The following is a 7,651-nucleotide window of genomic DNA, read 5'->3' on the forward strand; positions in this document are numbered from 1 at the left end:
ATTAAAACAAAATAATGTTTTTGTAGTAAGGAAAAAATTTTAAGCTATGTATATTGACTGTACATTAAAGAGCAGAATAATTATTTTTGGTATATATTCCAATGCTTTAATCAATTTCTTAGCCAGTATCACCATATTTTTAAGGATATTTTTTCAAAACAGTCTATTATTTTTAAATTTTGATAAAATTTTATGTAATCTTCAATGCTGGACTTTATGGTTAATAAACTTGAAATTATAGCTACCTTCAAATGGCACTTCTCTCAACACCATACCTTTTAAATTGAGATATATACTCTGCATATACTAAGGTAATCAGAAGTCTTAGAATATATCCAATGAAATGGAAAATATCCTCATGAGTATTGTGAATATGGAATATTAGATTGCAAATATTTTAGCAGTTGACGTATTTTGCCTTCACAGGACATCTCTATTTTTTTTTTTTTTGCCACTTAGTCTAGGAAGGGTACATTTATTTAAAAATTATTCCTAAAGCCAAACAAATTGGCTCAATTTATGATACCTTTGAATGTTAAGCCAAATTTAGGTGTTACAGAAACATAAACCTTCTCAATTGCATTCCATTCTAACACAAATTGTAAATGTATCCAGTTAAAAATGGGAGCACCATCAAAAGCCTACTGCCATAACTGAAGAAATTCCTATGCAAAATTGAAGAATTTCAAAATTAAATCCTGTATATAATATGTTAGTTCATGACTTTATTCATTCAGTTTCTTCCTTAATTTGTAGGACTAAATCCCATTGTCTTCATGTTGGCAAGTTCTGATAACTGAAATTCTATTGAATTTCTATACTGAATAGGAGTAAGGATAGATGATATTGCTGTTTTGTGCCAAATAAACAGAATCTTAAACAACCAAAGGGTTAAAGAACAAATAAAAAGAGAATTTAGAAAACATTTTAGATAAATACAAATAAAAACACATGTCACTAAAGTTCATGAGATGCTTACTACTCAGGGAAAAATTTATAGCTCTACATGCCTATAAAAAGGAGGAAAGATGTCAAATCAATGACCTAACTGTATACATTTAGGAATTAGAATATGAAAAATAGAAAAAAAGAACAAAACCAGGAGAAGAAAGGAAATAATAAAGATAAAAGTGAGGTTAGATTAAATAGAAAATAGAAAAATAATAGAAAAAATTTACAAAATTAAAAGCTGGTTCTTTGAAAAGATCAAAAAAAGTGGCAAAACTGTAGCAGGACTGAACAAGAAAAAAGAGAAAACACCAAAATTACTAAAGTCAGAGCTGAAAGTGGAGACATTACTAAACTTACAAAAATGAAAATGATGATAGAAGAAAATTATAAACAATTGTATGTCAACAAAATAACCTAAATGGAAAGGAAAAACTCCTAGAAACACACAAACTATCACTGACTCAAGAAAAAATAGAAAATCTTAACAGGAGTGATGTCAGCAAGATAGCAGAATGGGACTTTCCAGCACTTAGCTCTCACAGAAACATCAATTTAAACTTCTATCTATGCATGAACAAACTTTCACAGGAGCTAAAGAATCCAAGTAGCTCACTCAGAGAAGATGGGAATGAAGCAGCTAGTAGACAACTGTCTCTGAGACAGTAAAAATGTTGGATTTAGCAAAGATCTGAAAGCAGCTATTTTAATTATGTTCAAAGAACTAAAACAAGCCATATGTAAAGAATTTAAAGAAGAGTATGACAATAATGTCCTGCCAGAGACTATCGACAGAGAGATGGAAATTATTACTGCAATGAAAGAATCAAGTAGAAATTCTAGAGTTGAGAAGTACAATAACTGAAATGAAAAATTCACTAGAAGAACTCAATAGCAGATTTAACCTGAAAAAATAATTAGTGAACTTGAAAATAGGTCAATAAAATTATGCAGTCTGAAGAACAGAAAAACAGAAGGAATAAAAATGAAGAAAGCATCAGAGACATGTAGCACACCATCAAGCAAACCAGCATACATATAAGAGGAGGGTCAGAAGGAAAGAAAAAGAAAAAATGCTTGAAAAATAATGGCCAAACTCTTTGTGAAGTTGATCACACACACACACACACACACACACACACACACACACACCTACATTTACAAGAATGTGAACACACTCCAAGTGAGATAAACCCAGATATTAATACTTAATCAACATGTCTCAAGGAGAGCTACCCCAGAGTCAAATTGTCAGAAGCCAGGAACAAAGGGAAATCTTGAAAACAGCAAGGGAAACATTATTCATCATATAAACGAGATTCTCAACAGGACTATTGGCTGACTTCTCATCAGAAACAACAGAGACCAAAAGGCAGTGGGATGAGATTCAAAGTACTAAAAACAAACAAACAAAAACAAAAAACAAAACAAAACAAAAAAACAAATAAAACCCCACCAGACAACCAAGAATTCTATATCCAGAATATTCTCTCTCAAAATATAGACAAAATAAAGAGAATTGCAGATAAGGACTGAAAGCCTTTGTTGCTAGCAGACTTTCCTAATAAGAAATATTAAAGTTCTTTAGGATGAAAGGTGATGGTCACTGGAATCCACACAAAGAAATAATGAGCACTGATTAAAGTCATTACGTAGGTAAATAAAAGATAATATACACTTTTACTTTTTTATTTTAACTGATTAAAGATAACTGCATAAAACCATAATTATATAATTGTATTATTTTGTCCATAATGTATAAAGTTGTAATTTGTGTCACATTCATATTACTATGATAGCACAAAGGAAGGGAGCTATATTGGAGTAAACTTTCTGTACACTATTGATATTATTTTATTTATCTTGATTTTTAAAATTTTATTTCTAATTTTTTGTAGAGACAGGGTCTCACTATATTGCCCAGGCTGGTCGTGAACTCCTGGGCTCAGGCAATCCTTCCACCTCAGCCTCCCAGAGTGCTGGGATTACAGGTGTGAGCCACCATGCCTGACGACTATTGTTATTATTTTAGCAATAATCTCAAATAGATTTTTTTAAGCTAAGATATACATTAGTTCTTTTTAAAAGCTGAAAACAGATGGAAAACAAAAGGATGGAAAAACATACAAATAGATACCATACAAATGGTGATCAGAAGAGAACAGGAATGGTTATACTACCATCAGACAAAACAGACTTTCAAAATGTTACTAGAGAAAAAGAGAGAGATTTATTTAATGATAAAAGGGCGAGTTAATCAGAAAAATATAACTACAATGAACATATATGCTCCTAAAAACAGAAGACTACATACATGAAAGGAAAACTGACAAAACTGAAGGGAGAAAATGACAGCTCAACAATAGAAGGTGGAGATTTTAACACTCTATTCTCAATACATATAACAACTAGACAGAAAATCTGCAAGGATATAGAAGACTTCAACAACACTACAAACTAGTTTGTCTTAACTGATGGTTGGTTGAACACTCAACCAACAATAAAATACATACTCAACATGCAACATTTTCTAAACTAAACAATATACTAGACCTATATATGGCAAATCATAATATTTTTTAAAAGTAAGTCATGCTAAGTATATTATCTGACCACAGTGAAAATAAAATTAGAAATCAAACACTGAGGAAATTTGGGAAATGTAAAAATATTTTGAAATTATTCAACACATTGCTAAATACTCCATGGATCAAAGCATAAATTATAAGAGAGATTAGGATGTAATTTTTATTTTACTTCTTAAAAATAGAGATGGGGATCTCACTATGTTAACCAGGCTGGTCTCAAACTCCTGGCCTCAAGCAACCCTCCCATCTCGGCCTCCCAAAATGCTGGGATTACCGGCATGAACCATCGCACCTTGCCTAGAATGCATTTTTAATAAAAACAAAAACAATCCAAATTTTTGGAGCAGCTAAATATGTTTTTATTTTTAGCTTTAAATGCCTATAGTGCTAGAAAAGAATAAAGATGTAAAATCATTTGGTAGACTTCACCAGTGAAACCATGTAGTCTTTGGCTTTTCTTTGTTAGGAGGTATTAGATTACTATTCGGTCTCCTTACTGGTCATAGGTATATTCAGATTTTCTATTTCTTCATTATTGAGTCTTAGAAAGGTGTGTGTTTCTAGAAACTTTTCCATTTTGTCTAGGTTATCAAATTTATTGGAATACCATTGTAAAAAGTACTCTTGAATAATGCTTTTTATTAGTATACAGTTGGTAGGAATGGAATGTTCCCTGTTTCATTTCTGATCCTAGTTATTTCAGTCTTTCTCTCTTAATCAATCTGCCTAATGGTTCTCAATTTCGTTGAACTTTTAAAATAACCAACTCTTAGTTTTACTAATTTTCTCTATTTTTTATTCTCTAATATGTTAATCTCAAGCCTAATATTTTCATTTCCTTCCACTAGCTTCAGATTTAGTTTCTTCTTCTTTTCTAGTTTCTAATGGCATAAAGTCAGGTTGCTGACTTGAAATCTTTTTTAATGTAAACACTAACAGCTATAAAATTCCCTTAACACTGCTTTTGCTGCATCCCATAAATTTGGTATGTTGTGTTTTCATTTACCTCATTTTCATTTGTTTTGATTTCTTCTTTGATCCACTAGTTTAGAGTGTACTTAACTTTCATATACTTGTGGATTTTACAGTTTTACTTATGCTATTGAATTCTAGTTTCAATATTTTAACATTATGACTTCTTCTGTGGCCTAAGACATAGTTTATCCTGGATAATAATCCACATGCACTTGAGGAAAATGTGCACTCTGCTATTGTTGAGTGGAAATGTTATGTATATATGTGTGTTAGGTCCAATTGGTTCAAGTCCCCTATTTCCTAATTTATCTTCTGTCCTGTTCCTCTACATATTATTAAAAGTAGTGTATTGAAGTCTCCTACTATTATTGCATAGATGTCTATTTCTTCCTTCAATTCTGTCAATGTTTCCTTCATAAATTTTGGAGCTCAGGTGTTTAGTGTATATGTATTTGTAATTGATATATCTTCTTGGTAAGTTGACCATTTTATTATATATTCTTTGTCTCTTCTAACCTTTTTTAACTTATAGTATATTTTGTCTGATATTAATATAGCCATGCCCACTCTTTTTAATTGCTGTTTGCATGAAATATCTTTTTTCATCTTTTCACTTTCTTTTTGTTTGTTTGTTTGTTTTTTAGACGGAGTCTCGCTCTGTCGCCCAGGCTGGAGTGCAGTGACACGATCTTGGCTCACTGCAAGCTCCGCCTCCCGGGTTCACGCCATTCTCCTGCCTCAGCCTCCTAAGTAGCTGGGATTACAGGCGCTCGCCACCAAGCTCGGCTAAGTTTTTGTATTTTCAGTAGAGACGGGGTTTCTCCATGTTGATCAGGTTGGTCTAAAACTCCTGACCTCAGATGATCCGCCCGCCTCGGCCTCCCAAAGTGCTGGGATTACAGGCGTGAGCCACTGCGCCCGGCCCATCTTTTCACTTTCAAACTATGTGTGTCCTTAGATCTAAAGTGACTTTCTTATAGATAGCATTTAGTTGGATCTCGTTCATTTATCATCTGCCAATCTATGTCTTTTGATTGCCAAGTTTGATCCATTTACATTTAAAGTAACTATTGATAAGGAATGACTTATTTTTGCCATGTTGTTTTTCTTCTGTATTATAGTTCACCCAGTCCCACATTTCTTTTCTTACTGCCTTCCTCTGTGTTGATTTTCTACAATAACACATTTAAATTTCTTTTTTATTCATTGTATTTTTGTTATTTTCTTAATGACTGCTGTAGGGTTTATTATATACATCTTAGAATCAGCTTCAGAATAATACTAACTTGATCCCAGTGAGATATATAAATGTTATTTATGTAGCTCTAATCTATCCTACTTTTTAATTCTATTATTGTTCTACATTATTATGTCTACACATGCTACAGACTCAAAAATACATTATACTTATTCTGTATAGGTTTATGTCTATTAAGGATGGAAAAGAATATATATATATTTATATGGTATTTTTAATATATAGCTTTTTATTTACTATTTCTACTTCTTTTTATTCATTCCTGTGAATTCTAGTTACTATCGTGTATCATTTCTTTACTCCAATACAACTCTGCTGTCATTTACTTCCTTTATGCTGCTATTGTCAAATATATTACATTTCCATGTCATATGGCCAATAATACAATTATGTACATATTGTATTATACAATTGCTTGTTAAATCTATTAAGAGAAAAAAGTAAAAGAAATGTGCACTTATGCTGCCTTTTATAATTGCCATTTTGTGTGTGTGAGAGACAGAGTCTCACTTTGCTGCCCAGCCTGGAGTGAAGTGGCATGATCTCAGCTTACTGTAACCTCTGCCTCCTGGTTTCAAGTGATTATCTTGCCTCACCTTCCAAGTAGTTGGGACTACAGGTGCACGCCACCATGCCCAGATAATTTTTGTATTTTTAGTAGAGACGGGGTTTTGCCATGTTGGCCAGGCTGGTCTTGAACTCCCAACCTCAGGCAATCTGCCCACCTTAGCCTCTCAAAGTGCTGAGATTCCAGGCGTGAGCCACTGTGCCTGGCTATAATTACCTTTAATTATAAATATTAATTTTGTTCTTTTTAAAAATGTGATTTTTAATTTTCATGTGTTTTACTTGCTTTCAGAATTAATAATTTTTTTTGTTACAATTTCTCATATGGCAGATCTGGCAGGGCTTTGTTTCACCTTTTTTTTGAAGGCAGCATTACTAGACATAAGATCATGGCTGACAAAGCTTTTGTCCTTTGAGTACTTTGAATATATCATCCCAGTGTCTTACATCCCCTCCATTGTTTCTGATGAGAAGTTTGCTGTTAATCTATTGGGGTACCCTTGTGGCACATTGTTTTTCTCTTACAGCTTTCAACATTTCCTTTCACTTTTAACATTTTTACTATGATGTGTCTGTTTGTGGACATGTTTGCATTCATTCTGTTCACAGTTTGTTGAGATGCTTGTGAGTATAGATTAATGTTTGTTCGACAAATTATGGATTTTTTAGCCATTATTTCTTTGAATCTTTTTGTGCTTCTTTCTCCCCACTTTATGGTATTCTCATTACATGTACATTGGTGCACTGAAAGGCGTCCTGAATTTCTCTGAGGCTCTGTTTATATTTCTTTGTTCTATTTTCTCATCCTATCTCTTCATTTTCTTATTCTATTTTCTAATGGGAAGATGGAATTGAGGATGCATAATTTCTATTGATCTATTTGAAAGTTTTCTAATTCTTCTGCCAGCTCAAACTTATTTAGCCCTTCTAATGATTTTTTTATATTGGTTATTATATCCTTCAACTCCAGAATTTACATTTGGTTCATCTTATGATTTCCCTTATTGATATTCTTTATTTGATGAGACATTATATTTTCCCTTACTGCTGTGAATGTATATATAATGGCTACCTTGAAGTTTTTGTCTTTTAAATCTGATATGTTTCCTGTCAAAGGCCATTTCTGTTGCCTGCTTTTTTCCTGTTTGTAAGTCGAACATTTTAGTTTCTTTGTATGTCTTACAATTTCTTGTTGATAAGTGGACATATTAGGTAACATACTATGGCAATTCTGGATACTGATTCCCTGTCCCCTTCTTCAGAGTGGTTTTTGTTGTTGTTCTTCAGAGTGGTTTTGTTGTTTGTTTTGTTTTGT

Source organism: Pongo abelii, chromosome 20, assembly GCF_028885655.2.
Source record: "Pongo abelii isolate AG06213 chromosome 20, NHGRI_mPonAbe1-v2.0_pri, whole genome shotgun sequence".
NCBI lineage: Eukaryota > Metazoa > Chordata > Mammalia > Primates > Hominidae > Pongo > Pongo abelii.